The following is a 15,042-nucleotide window of genomic DNA, read 5'->3' as shown; positions in this document are numbered from 1 at the left end:
TCTGTGAAAAACTTTTTCCCTAATATCCAACCTAAATTTCCCTTGGCACAGCTTGAGGCTGTGTGCTCTGGTTGTGTCAGTGCTGCTGGAGACAGAGCCCAGCCCAGCTGAGCACAGGCACCTTTCAGGAGCTGTGCAGAGTGATGAGGGCACCCCTGAGTCTCCTTTTCTCCAGGTGAGCACCCCCAGCTCCCTCAGGGGTTCCTCTCAGGGTTTGTGTTCCCAGCCCCTCTCCAGCCTCCCTGCCCTCGTTTGCTCTGCCCCACTGGAGATCAGAGGGGCTCCATCCTCATAAAACCTCACAAAACCTTCAGTGTGGTTACAGCTCCAGCAGGACTGATCTGAGCTTTACAGAAATGGCCAGGTGAAGGTGCTTTTTAAGGTGCCAAAGATGAACTGACATCACAATTTGGAGTAACAGTCAATATGTGAATCAATTTTTATCTGACAGTTTTAAAAGCGTAAAGGAGAAAAATGATGATTTTCTACTGAGCTTCTACAGAAAAAATTAAACAAACAAACAAAACAAAGCCAGAAAAACAATAAAAACCCCAAACCAAGGTGCCATTGAACTGTTTCATAGTGGTCCCAGCAGCCATTCCAACCAAGCCCCTGGCAGCTCTCAGGGCAGCTGTTTCACATTCCCACACAGGGTCTGGAGTGTAAGGTCACACTGACATATAGAGAGCATCAGACACCCAAATCTGCAATTTGTACCCTCAAAATAACAATTGTACACACATAATTTGTATGTGTAAGGGCAGATTTGCCACACACAGCTGCATCTAAACATTTTGCTTTTAGTCTGAGTGTTTTTCAGAAATAAGGATGAGTAATGCCCAAGATGAGATGCTGGCATTTCAACAAAATATTGATTACCTATCACAGTGTTATTTCCAACTAATGAGAAGGTCAATTCTGATGCAGGAAAGAAGATGTGGAGACCTGTTTTGCCTCTGAATAATACATGGTGCATGATGACAGACCAAGACAGTAATGGTATTAGTAATCACAGAAGGGCAAATATCCAAGTTGAAATGAGAATATTTGGTCTTGTTTTTGAATATAGGAATGTTAGAAAATCTAAAGTCTACCCTAGTGTCTTGTGAAAGGAAAACTATTCCTAATATTTGTCTTACGGCATTAAAAATTAGTGTTTATTTCTCACCATTCTAGTTACATTAACCTCTCAAGTCCCTTAATAGTCTCAAGGATACTGACTTTTACAAATACAATCAATCAGAAATATTTATTTCTAAGGATAAGTAATGCACTGCTCCCACAGCATTCATTTGAGACATAAACCCTCAGTGCATGTGCTTCAAAAAATCCCAGTTCATCCAAATCACTGCAGCTACAGGTGATGGGGGAATATCTGCAATTATCCACCAGCACACTCAGCCTCAACAGACTTCTGGACAAATATGAACAAAATCCACCCAGGCCTTTATCCAGCTGGAAACCACCAATATTGAAGTCAAGCTATAACCTTTTAATTAGCTCAGAGTCATCTTTGATTCATCAGACACAGACCCCAATTTGAAGTTCATTTCCTGATGATTCACAGGACAAGCAGTTTTTCATCCAGCTAGGAAAAACAGTCCATAGCATTTATATCCTTAATAATTCCAATTTAAGTGTTTCTGGTTGATGGGATGGAAAACAGGTATGGAACCTGTGTGGTTCCATTTCAAAGCAGCTCAGTAAATGAAAAATCAGGGGGCACTTCAAGTCAGAAGTCTGGTGGCTCAAGTGGCCACCCACACAGCTTCCACTCTGCCCTGATTGTGAGGGCAGGAGAAGAAGCAGAGACACAGTGGAGCAGCTTTATCTCAGTCTGTAAAACTCCATGTGAACAGCCCAATTTCCCTGCTGGGGACAGCACTGGAAGAGACCAGACATGCCAGGCAGCTTCCAGAACTCTGTTTCATCACCACTTCCAAACAGAACAAAGCAACAGGAATTATTTTAATTTATAAGGGTGCTGCTATCAGCAGAACTTTGATAGAAGAAATACCTGTAAAATATTCTGTGGATATATCTGCTTACATGTCCATGCATTTGCATACATCCCTTCTGCACTCTCAGGACACTCAGCCTGGCTTTTCTGTAATTACCACGGATTTGAGCTAATTGCAGAACAGTTCTGCAATATGAAGTACTAGCTCTATAATTCTTCTTGGCTAAACTTTATCCTATCTTATTGCACTGGTATGAAGTTTCTCCTATCCTATTGCACATGGATAATGAAGCCATCCTGACTGCCAGGGTAGATCCAGCCATGTGTGCATCCAGCTACACCCACAGATGGGAGCTCTGTTATGTGATCCATTTCTGTTTTCTCATCCAGTGCACTTATGACAGGCACAAAAAGTGCAGGATGAAGTTTAGATGCTGGGAAGTTGGAGAAAATCCAGGATAAAAGCCTTTCAGGAGAGTGCAGCTCTCCAGTGCTGCAATAGCTCAGGAGCTGGACTTTACACCTAAGCCCTTGGTAGCACTTAAAAATCACATTTTTACAACTGAGGAGTCTGGGTGGACATTGACACAAATGCTGCTTTGCTCTCTAGCTAATTGGCAGCCAGGTAACAGGAGGAAAGGTTTTTGTCTGGCCAAACCCTAAGGCACAATACTGTCCTAATGCATAAAGAGCACTGAGTTATCCCAATGGGAAACAGTTTTACTACTTGAAATATTCCAAGAGTCAATCTCAATCAGTCAGCTGAAAAGTGGACAACTACCAGAGAAAATAGAGTATATGAATCACCTGTATTTCAGGGCCTTCCTTACCATTTCATCCTAAAAAGGTACAAACTGAACAAAATATTCTTAAAAAAAATCCTATTAAACCTGTGAGATTTTTGTGCAAACTGGGATCATCATTCTCACAAATGCAGGATAAATTTCTACAAGCATTTGTGGGTAACTGAGCACAGAACAGAGCTAAGCACAACCACAGAGATGATGGCAGGGTTTGCATCTGAGTCGGATGCATTTCCAAAAGCAGCCCTGGGCAGAGGTGCAAAGCAGGTGTCCAAATTCACTGGGTTTTGCCCAGCTGGACCCCAGCACTGCAGAACTGTAGGGACACGTTGTCACAGCCTGCATCCCTCCAGAGGAACACAAATGAACACAAACAAATGAACACAAAGGTCACAGTGAAATAAACCTGTGCACACTTTTTAAACTGCATCACTACCTTTATACATAGTGCTTCCGCTGCCTGTTTTTATGCCAGATTAAGGGGTTTTTTTCTTTGCATTTTGCATTACTATTTAATGAATTTATTCTGCTGTTCTGTTGCTCTAACCAGTAACATCTTGATTATTTTTTTTTCCAAAGTCCCCAGACCACCGAAGCATCTTCAATACACAGAACAAATTTATTCTGCTTGGGCAGCAAAGGTTAAGAGACTCCCCATGGATCAAAAAGTTCCTTTTATTAATCACTAAAGGATCACCTGATTCAGCACAGCTCTGTTAGTGGCAACACTCTGAGCACCTTTCCAAAGAAAGGCTGACAGTCTTGGAAAATTAGCCAAGGCTGATGAGCTCTCTTAAAGAAAAGAAACCTTATGAATAGCTGCTACACAGCTGTGGCACCTCTGCTGGAGAATAATGATGTGGGAAATCACTGCCTTTCCACTAACTCCTCGTGACAATCCAATGTATTGAATGATTTTGAGCCCACTTGAAAATACCTTACAGGGTCTCAGGTGGGTAAATGGTTCAACGCAGAACATTATATTTTCTAATAATAAAGTATCACTCTTCACTTAAAGATAATCTGGACAAATTATTTTATTTTGTTGAGCTCAAAACCCAAGGCCTAATTCTGGAAAACATAAGGATATATTAAATAATTAGTATAGAATGCTGACATTGTGCAATAAATCCTCTGGCAACTTTTAGAAATAAGCTTTCACCAAGAAGGGTTTTTTTTGTGGCTTTTGTTTTTTTTTTTTTTTTTTAAACAGTTGCTTGAAAAAAATCCCCACCACATATTTTGCCAAATGATAAATGAGCACCTATGAAGGGAGGAAAGACTAACAGCCAAAACAAGCTGTGCTTTAGGGAAATGACCTGACTGGATACTTGTTTTGATTAGACCCATCAGTTAGGCCCTCTGAATACTTAAAAATATGCCTGAAAAAGGATTAAAGTCTCAATTTCTTATGAAAGACAGCCCTGCAACTGTGTGTAAGTGACAGACACACAGACACATTCTCCACCAGGAATTCCAGAGCTGGATATAGAAAGAGAACACAAAATGTACACTTGTCATTATATTTTTAAGATACTTTAATAAAAAAAGCCCTAAATAACCTCTGCTATGAAATTAGAAGGAAGTTACTCTCTATTATCTGATGGAAAATTCTCTACTTTTGAAAGCATTCTGGAAAATGACTACAACTTGACAGTAGAAACCTTCCTGTGAAGCTGTGTGCTCCTCCCATGGATGTAAAATCTCTACTGCTCTTCACACCATTCTACCCAGGAAAAAATGGTGTGATCTTTCCATGCAAATGAATATTCGAATTTACTTCACTTAAGACTTTCCAGAGGTACACATGAGTTGCATTTATCCAGTTCTGTATCTAAAATATCAGATATTTTCACTAGTCAAAATATCTTGGAAACAACTTCAAAACCTAAGAGGTGTTGGCTCATTTTAATTTAGCCTCTAAGCTAAAGCTGAGGACAGAAGAAAAAAAATATCCTAGAAGGTATTAAGCTTCCAAATGCCAGAGACTTAAAATTAATTTATCCCATCTTCCCAAATTATAATTTAAAGTAAAATACTGTACTACTAAATGCTAGCCAAATTCTAAAACAATTCAGTCTGAAGATAAAATCCCTTTTGTGTGGAAAGGGATGTACAGAGATTTGCCTAAGATGGGCACTTCTGCTACAGAACTCAGAGGTTTTTGGGTTCTTTTCCCCCTGTTTGTCTGATGTTCTGGGCTAGGTGGAGCCATGGAACCGCAGTGCAGGAGGGAGGCTTCACCCACAGCTTCTGAGGGGTCTGGGTGGACACTGACAGAAATGCCAGAGCAGCAGCACAGCTCCACACTGTCCACTCACATCCTGACACGATGCCTTAGCATTTTAGCTTTTATATTTTCCATATATTTGTAATCCTGCAGTTCTTTAGTGTATAACTCCAAACTCCACACACAGTGTGAGCTGCTGCTTTCCCATTTTGGGCAGACACAACAATTCCTCTCCAGGCCTGGCAATCAAGGACACCTCACTGCCTCAGGCCCCAGAGATGGAAACAAAAGTGAGTTGGGGGGAGCAAACTTGGGGTAAATGACTTCATTATCTGAAGCTGTAATTGAAGATGAACCCCCAATATGCAAATGGCCCAAACTTATAAAAGTGTGAAAACCCGTGACCCATGGTCCATTTTTGGGTGTAGCCCCTGGGGGGCTCTGTCTGACCAAAATGTACCTGAAGGCCCTTCAATAAATATATCTGCTTTTTATTCCCTTAATTTTGTCTGGCCTCTGCTTTTAGGTAGTCCAAAAAGGCAGCACACTGCCATAGAGATAACAACCACTTCCTTTGCCTTTTCTCCCCAAACCCAAATGCCCACCACACACCAGATGTTGTCTCCCATCCCATCCTCTATTGTATTTGCAGGATGCCCAACCAAGGCACGAATGATGAATCTCAGAATCTCTTTGTTCTCAGAAGGCTAATTTATTATTTTATGATACTATATTATATTAAAGAATACTACACTACACCAAAGAATACAGAAAGGGTACTTACAGAAGGCTAAAAAGATAATAATGAAAACTCGTGACTCTCTCCAGAGCCCTGACACAGCCTGGCCCTGACTGGCCAAAGAGTGAAAACAACTCACAGCAGAATGCAATGGAACAATCACCTGTGGGTAAACAATCTCCAAACACATTCCACATGAGCACAGCACAGGAGAAGCAAATGAGAGAAGAATTGTTTTCCTTTTCTCTGAGGCTTCTCAGCTTCCCAGGAGAAAAATCTTGGGCAAAGGGATTTTTCACAGAATGTGAATTCCACAGTCCTCCATCTTCCCTTCTCCCCACCTGACCTGTGCCTTTCTGGACTGCAGGGATGCTGTGGGTGCCCCAGGGACAGAATCCCACATGGCCAAGGCACTACCACAAAATGAGTTGTGTCACTAAGGCCTCTCCCTTGGAGGGATTTGCAGAGATCAATCAACATTATTGCAGCTGGTCTAGGCTTAGGGAAGAGCTGAGACATGAAAATTATGTGGATACCTACAGGCATCCATTGGGATTTGGGCATTAACAATGTCTGGCTCAGTACAATATCCACAAATATATCAGAAACACCAATTCAGAACAGCCAGCACTTGGCTCCACCAAGAATATTAGAATACTAGAATATACACAGAATACCAGAATATACACAGCATATTCTAGTTAATATTTTTGAATACAACAGCAAATATTTCAATATAGATGTAAATAAATTTATATAATATATAGTTAAATAATGGTTAATATGGTTAATAAATAAATTATATAGTTATATTAATATAACTACAATTAATAATAGTATATATGATATAGTTATATACTATTATAGTAATATAACTATAATAATGTAGTTGTATATAGTTAAATAAATTTAACTGACTCACTATGTAGTGGGCTGATATTTTCAAAGCAGCTGGAAAACTAAATTGTGCTCCTCACACAGAGGTTGAGAGGTTTTGAGAAAAATCTGCCCCACTTTCAATACCACATTCATAGCAAGCTCCTTACATTTCAAAAAGAATAATTTCCAAAGCTCCACATTACCTGTGGGATCCTGGAACAAAAAAACATGTGAAGCAAGTTTATTGTAAGTGGCTTGTCATGTTTTTGAGGTATATTTAGACCACTATTCCTTGCACTTGAAAAATGAAAATATTAAAATATATATGTAATTCTAATAGTTGTCAATTCACTTACAATATCAAGCACATTTTAAAAATCTGTTAATGACTATTTATTTGGCATGAATAATTTTCATTAAGCACAGAGAATTGAAAAATAAGGATAAATGTTGTTTACAAAACTGCTTTCCATGACATCATATGTATTGCTTGGCAGTGAAGAAAAACCATTGATTTATCCCCATGACCAATTCTTTGCCATTTTTAAACAATTGCAGACAACACTTTGCCTTTATGTTTTTGTTCAAGTCAAAGCATTTCACGGTTATTTTGAAGGGCACATGATGACTCACCTGATATTTGAGATAAATATTATTTCTGAGTGTCTCACCTGAATTCCACCACCTCTGAGGACCAGCACTGAGCCACAGGAAGGAGGAACATCAGGAAATGCTCAGTTCTGGCCTCTCACCATCCCATTCTCAGCCCAAAACCACATTCCCTGGCTGATGTGCTCCAGGCCGTGGTGAACCAACTCCATAATAACACCCAAAAAACCCAAAGAATTGCAATTCTTGTCAGGGAACTGCACTCTAAACCTTCAGACAGGGATTTGTAAAAAGCCTGAAAGCAATGGACACAAGTGAGCTGGAGGTTTTAGTTGTTTTAGCACAAAATTGCTTTTCCCTGTAGCTGGGCTGAAGGAAGTAAGAGTGAGCACACACAGGGAAGGGTTCTCTGCCACAGAGAGCTTCTGAAGCCTCAATTTGATCCCAAATCATTTCTAAATCAAATGAGATGGAAGCTGGGATCCATGCCATAAGTACGCTACACATTTGTGCTTAGATTTCTAATAACAGCTTTATGTGAAGTGTGGCCAGTGATTTTAGTAGCCACTGACCCCTGATATCCATGACAAAAACATGAATCTTTGCAGCCATGAGGGGAGGCAGGGCACACAAAACTGATGAATATAAGTTTTCAACAGCTTTTGATGATGGATCAGAAAGGCAACTTAGCAAAAAGTGCACCTACCACACAGCACAAGTACCTATTTAGGATATTTAAAATACCCTCTGCCATCAAATATAGCAGATTGAAGTGAAGCTGAGCAGCACAGGATGCCTGTTCCAGCAAAAACTTAATTTAAAGCAGCAGTTTCCACACCAGAAGGAGTCAAAGCTCAGCTGTGCTTCTGCATGATCTAGAACCAAAGGCAGCTTTCAAAAGGCAGGGACTGGGGATGGGTCAATCTAGAAATACAGCAGGATACCAAGACAAATTTCTGGGATATTATTTTCCTTCTGGGATATAATTTTCCTTCTCCCAAACAATGAAAGTAACAGTCCATGGATTTAATTCAGTGATACTCGAGATTCTCTGAATGTTCAGCTTATCTGAGAGTGTAGCTGTGACTGAAGTTTATCAATTTACATCAGGAAAATGATGCTTCTTTCTCTAATGAGCCCAGGAAAGCATAGCTACAACCTTTTTAATTGCCAGGACAAACTCCTGGGGACTCTGCTGGGAAGTTGCTAGTAAGAAATGATCACTTTTAATACAAAACCAACCACTTTCATTCCAATTCCACCTTTTGCAGCGCAGTAGTTCAGCACCCTGTGCTCAGGAGGAGGTGCCTGACCAGGAAATTGAGACTGGAAAGTTAAGCTGCAAAGTCACAAAGACAAAAACAGCTGAAGTGGGTGACTCCAAACTGTTCTGCTCTGCTTCCCCCTGTAAGCTCACAGTTTGCTAAACTTCTTAAATCATTCCCCTCGTGCTTTTTTAATCAGTTCTTCTTCCCATTTGTAAATGTTGCCCACAATTCCTTACAAGTGAAGAATACACACTTGCATATAATTAAGATTTAATCACTCGAAGACATAAACCAGGACTTAATTTCACTGGCATAGGCATTTCAACAGCAACAGGCAGCTCCAAGCAACCTTTGGGATCCCCTGTACCTATCTGTATGCAAACAAGGTCACAAAGAACATCCAGAACAGATGGGAAACACACCCAGATTAAGTGATTTCAAGGAATACTTGCACTGAGCTAAGAACTAAGCACAGATCTTGCAAGTCCCAGGTGCACATCTTTTCCACAAGATCATTTATTCTCTGTCAACAGAAACTTCTGTGTGAACCAAACCCAAAAAGTGGAAGATGAATATCAGCCTGTAACTCAGGTCCTGGGCAATAAATACAAGGTGTGATTTTATTTCTTAAAATAAGGTACTAATTACACAGGTTATTTAAAGATAAACCAAACTCTTAAAAGAGCTAATAAAGCAATTACTGATTTATAGAAATAGCCTACTAAGTAACTGCACTGCAAAAACTGTGCTTGAACAGCACCCACACAATTTCTTTCTGGAACATTTTCCTACCCTGAGCTGATGTTTCACCAAAAATTCCTGAAGTTTTGGAGAGCTGAAATTCAAGCTTCCACAGTATCCTTCTCATAAAATTGACATCTCTCTGTGTTTCCATCTGGATTACAGGTAACCTTATTCAATAAACTCAGGCCACCTAGATCTGCCATCTGATTTTGTGGTAAAAATCATCGAGGTGCTACAGGTCAGCCCATTGCTGGTCTTCCCTCCCACTCATCTTCTGCCTAAGGTGAGATGAGCAGACATGTGTTGATTAAAAGAATTCGATCCTGAGACTACTTAACAGGTATTTTTCATTTCTAACAGCTCGTTCATCTGCTGCAGAGCCTGGTTCTGCCACTCTCACTCCTACTGAGTTGTTTTTTCTGCAGAACAGTCCCCTCTATTGTGGCAGTCATATCTTCTGGAAAAATCCCTTTGCCCAGGATTCTTCTCCTGGGAAGCTGAGAAGCCTCAGAGGAAAAGGAAAACAATATTATCTCATTTGCTTCTCCTGAATTTTGCTGCTTTAGAATGTGGTTTGAGATTGTTTATCCAACAGGTGATTGTTTCATTGGTTTCCTGTGAATTGTTTTGACTTAATGGCCAAGCTGTGTTGGACTATGGAGAGAGTCACGAGATTCATTAGTGTCTTTCTAGCCTTCTGTAAGTATCCTTTTTGTATTCTTCAGTATAGTTAGTATAGTATAGTTTAGTATTCTTTAATATAATATCTTAAAATAATAAATTAGCCTTCTAAGAACATGAAGTCAGATGCATCACTCCTTCCTTCGTCTGGGAACCCCGCACGTACAAAAATCTATTCCAACGAGATTGTTTGCAGAATAAAAGATTACTCAGTGTGAAAAAGCCCAAAACATACCTGAGCACATAAAGGTTCTCCTATCTGTCAAAACATTTTTCAACAATTCCTTCCTGTGGGCTTTGGGAGCAATGTTCAACCCAAGGCATCAGGTAACAAATCATTCCCTGCTGTTCATTACTAGGCACATCTACTTCCAGAAACAGAAGTACAATGCCATTACAGAATAAGGCCAGCTCTTTAAACATTTTAAATTTGACTAATTCTTCCACTGAGGTCTTTCTTAAAGCCTCCTTTTCTATTAATGCCTTTCAACCATTAAAAAAAGAAACTTAATGCAAGGAAAAATCTGTGGATTAATGTTAAGCCCTTTTTTCTGCTATTATGACTAAATCTTCCTTTTCCTCACGTATTTTGCAGGCAGTCTTGCATTTTTTCTTTACCTGTGCAGACCTGTTTAAGAGCTTTTTAAATTCTTCTTGTGGCACAGAGCCAGGGCAGTAACAGCACACTGGGGGGAAACAACTGTCTCCTCCATCCACTCACTGGTGTATGTTTGTACACATTTTATTGGTGTCATCAATGTTCTGTGCACTCCATCACTGCCTGTGCAGAGGTGGAATGGGGAAAGCAGCAGGACACGTGCAGTTTAAGAGATAAATTACATATGTGCAGTAGTTTAAGTACTCCCCTCCCTTAAGATCCTCACTCTCAGCTTGGAGTGATGAGAATATGTTGAACAATTGGTGTGGTTTCATGGCAGAGCTCAAATGATTTTACACTGTGCATCTATGGCCCCATAAAGTCTTCCTGAAGTTTTTACAATGTTTATATGAATATTTAACATTCAGCAATGCAACACTGTTTTACAACTTTCCTACCTGACTTAGTGCTTGCTGTTTCATTTTGGCTACTATATTGCTGGTAGTTCTTATTTGCATAAAGTTGCTTCACTAGAGAAATAAAGATGTATTTCAACTGAAACAGCCTGGAGTAGGAATAATTTTTCTCTTTCTTCTGCCTTGTTTCCTCAAAAAAAAAAAAAAAAAAAAAAAAAAAAAAAAACCAAAAAAAAAAAACCAAAAAAAAACCCACCAACTTGAATTGCTTGAAAACAGAAGCAAAGAAAAAGACAAATTCCTGGTAAGAAACAAGCCTTGTAAGAAGCACTTTAGGTAAATACCCTTCAGGGCTACCTTTCTTACTGAAAGTTAAATTAATTATCATGTAATGAATACATGCAATGTAATGAATTATTAGTTATCTAAACTGTTTCTTTAACTTCAGTGACAATCTTCTACAGCTAGGTTGCTAATAATGATCTGTGCAACACTATCCTTATCTGCTGCATCCAGATATCTCCTTAGCAAGAAAAAGGCAGCTACCAGACTTGCATCTTCCTGAAGGGGCAGGATGTGGACACAACTGATTATGACTTGGACTGAAGTAACACTCTATTAATAACAGAAATTAAATGCTTCCTAAGTTTAAGACTAGTTGGTTGTAGTTTTGGTTTGGTTTTATTTGAAATTTCTCCACATTTATTTATTTTACTGCACTCACCTTGACCTACTATTTCCAATAGCATGGAAACCAAGCTTCAACCCACAGTGACATAACCCCAGCTTACTGCATAAACCCAGCATGGAAGATTTTACATGTCCAGATTAAAAGAAATCCCCAAATCTACAGGCTGTCACCCACAAACAGTTCTGGTAACCACCACATGCAATGGCAAACATGCTCTGGCAGCAGGTGTCTAAACTCTTATTCCTCTAGCATTGTTGCAAGCAGGAATAACATTAAATGATCCTAAGCTGCTGGTTCTTGTGGTTCTTGGCTTCTTTTCTGCCTCTGTCAAGGTCAGGATTGAAGCGCTCGAGATGGTATTTCATGTTCAGACTTAGATTTTTATTATTTCTTATCTGTGTTAGAGTCTTACAAGTTGTGAGTTCCACAGCATTCTGCTAACAAGCTACAAAATGGCTAACTAACTTTCTCTACAAGGCCTTCTAAAGCTAAACTATCCAATTAAGAAATTACACCGAAATTATTTTCACTTTTAACCCAATAACTAATCCCTCATGTCCCACAATGTGAACTTTTTTATCCAATTACACAAAACCACCCAAACCCATGGAGAAGAAGGTGAAGAACAAGGACCAGTCTTTGCTCTAAAACCTCCACCTTAACTTTATATATATTACTATAATCTAAAACCTTAAACTCTAAGTTTTCCACCCTGTGATATCACACACTTCTATTCGAACTCCACACCCACAATCCCAGTTCTGTCATTCCATTTTGGAAGCCTTCTCCACGGCCTCAGGTCAAATGCAGTGTTCTCTTGGGGGTCAGTGCCTGACAGCACAGAAAGTCTGAAATTCTCAGCATTCAGGACTCCAACACTAAGTCACCTCTACACAGCACCCACGGCTTGGGCACAGCAGCGGGAGCAGGTTAAGGAGAAGGAAGACACCTCCATCTTCCTCTCCCCCTCCCCTGCTTTCAGGACATCCATGTCTGAGGATGGATAGTTTTTCTGGAGTCAACAACTGACCTAAACGTGAACAATTTACTTTAATACTGTTCTTGCAGAGGGTTTTCCCGAGTCTAAAAATGTTCCTTGAAACACAAGGTGGAAAGAGGCACTCCCCTTGATTCATTTAAGCATTTCATGACAACCTTTGGACACAATCCTGTCCCTTCCTCTCAGGTGAACGAGCTTTCCCCTCTTTCACTTGTGTCATGGTGCCCTTTCCAGAGGCTGCATTAATCTTTGGAGAGATTTCTGTTCCATGAGCAGTGCTGAGTTTTGGGAGGGGCTGGCAGATAATAAATACCATCCTGTCTTCATTTACCAATGATTTGAAACATCTGATTCTTCCCAACATCAAATATGCACCACAGAAAGAAGCATAAGGCAGAAACATGTGAAATATAAAACTACTATGCAATAATACTATGAGGAATGTATTTAAACCCACACACAGCTGTGTCTTGCTGGTGTAACACAAACTCACTTTTTCTCCTGTTATCTCATAATTTCCCTCAAATTAGACAGGACCTTTCTGAGGGAAGCAATGAGATGTTCTCAGACTGCAGCTCTCCAGTCTCCTTCACCTTGTTTCAATGTCACCAAGTACAAAGCCCCCAAGGAAGCTGAATATGTACAAGAGGTAGAAAGGAAAAGTTCAGCTTAGCTGCATTACTCTTTTGTACTTTGGAAATGATTACTGGATTTGTTGGAACTGTTTACAGAAATGCTTAACTGTAAGCAAGTATTAAAGTATCTTAAGAAAGTTCTAAATTCTAACTGATCAGAAATCCAAATATTAATCTGCAGGGACAGAAACAATGCTGTGGAATTCAGGGGGTTTAATTTTAACCCAGTGATTTTGAAAGCACTGCCAGGCAAGAGGATGTAGCACATCACTGTCCTAAACCAGGGACATTTTTAATTTGCTGTATCCAGGGATAGGGGAGAGGAAATCAACTTGACCAATGTACCAGGTGATGGAGAACCCACCCTCCAGGAGTGTTCAGAATATCACATGCTGAACAGTTCCAAGTAGCAGCTAAAGACCATCCAGAGCTTTTTGAAGGCAAAATGCAAGCAAAATACAGGTCATTCTAGTAATTACTGCATGCATTAAGTCATTGTGTAGATAATACTACTGGAGAAACCTTCCTGCTCCTGCTCATAAATGACAAGATAACCTGAAACAAAAGAGGTTTGTCAGTCTTGTAATATCAATTACACATGAAAAATATATCCTTGCAACTGCTTCTCCTTATGTAATGCATTATTAACACTGCTGGTTTGATCACTCTAACACGGTAGAGAAATAATTTAATAAGACTGATTGAGGCAAGGAAAAAAAAAAGTCTACCTTACAAGCAGAAGTTAAAGGTTGCCACTCTGATTTGATGCTCAAAATGTTTGAGAGGATGTCAAATGAGTTCTAGTTTTGGCACATGAATGCTATTGCTCTGCAGAACCCAGATATTGATATAAATTTAGCTCCAGGCACAGGTACTTAAAGATACAGTAGGAGATTGTGATCATCATATAATACAAAATAAAGCTAAATTAAAAGCTGGCCCAATGCATTTTAATGTTGATATGTAATGATAAAGCACCCATGGGATTTACCAAAGAGGTCTATAGGGAAAGTCCTGGAAGCAATCTGTGCAGTATTTATGAACTAGGACACTCGACAGCTGATCACCAATGATTACTACAGGTTTACTAAAGCCAACAAGAACCTCTTGTCCTCCTGCACTACAGGAACTCATTCATGCACTAGAGCTCACAATGACAGTGACAAAAAGCTGTGACTTCACCAGCTGACAAAAAAAAAAAGGTGGCAGAACCAATTCAGAAAGGTTTCCAGCAGTGAAACACAGGACACTGCAGCAGCCTGCTCTGGGGGCACTCCCAGCTGCTGGGAAATACCCAAAGACCTCCAGTTTGAGTGCTGAGGAGAGGAATGCACAAGGTCAGCAGGAGGCACTGATGCCTCAGGTTTTAGTTTTTATATTTTTCAGATTCTGCGCTGCTTTAGTGTGTGGGTCTGAGCTTCATACTGGGGATGGTGAGCTCTCTGCACAGAGCAGGGAGACAAAACAATTCCTGCTCCAGCTGGGGACCAAGGACAAGTGATCCAAATCTCAGGCCCAAGAGCACAAACAACATGGGCTGAAGAGAGAAAAAGAAGCAGGATGGGACTGCATGGGCTAAAGCTGGAATTGGACAATGAACTCCAATGTGCAAATGGAGCAGAAGTGATCTAAATGAGAGACCCCGTGAGCGCTCGTGCATTTTGTGACCATTTTGGTTCATCTTGGGTGCAGCCCTGGCTGGGCTTTTGTGCTGCCCAAGGTGGATCCATTGAGGAGATCCTTTGAATCAATCCCTGCTTTATTCTTTATCTCTGTCCAGCCTCTGTTC

This window comes from Pyrgilauda ruficollis, unplaced genomic scaffold (assembly GCF_017590135.1).
Source record: "Pyrgilauda ruficollis isolate IOZ18807 unplaced genomic scaffold, ASM1759013v1 scaffold79, whole genome shotgun sequence".
Lineage (NCBI taxonomy): Eukaryota > Metazoa > Chordata > Aves > Passeriformes > Passeridae > Pyrgilauda > Pyrgilauda ruficollis.
This window is presented reverse-complemented; position numbering follows the sequence as displayed.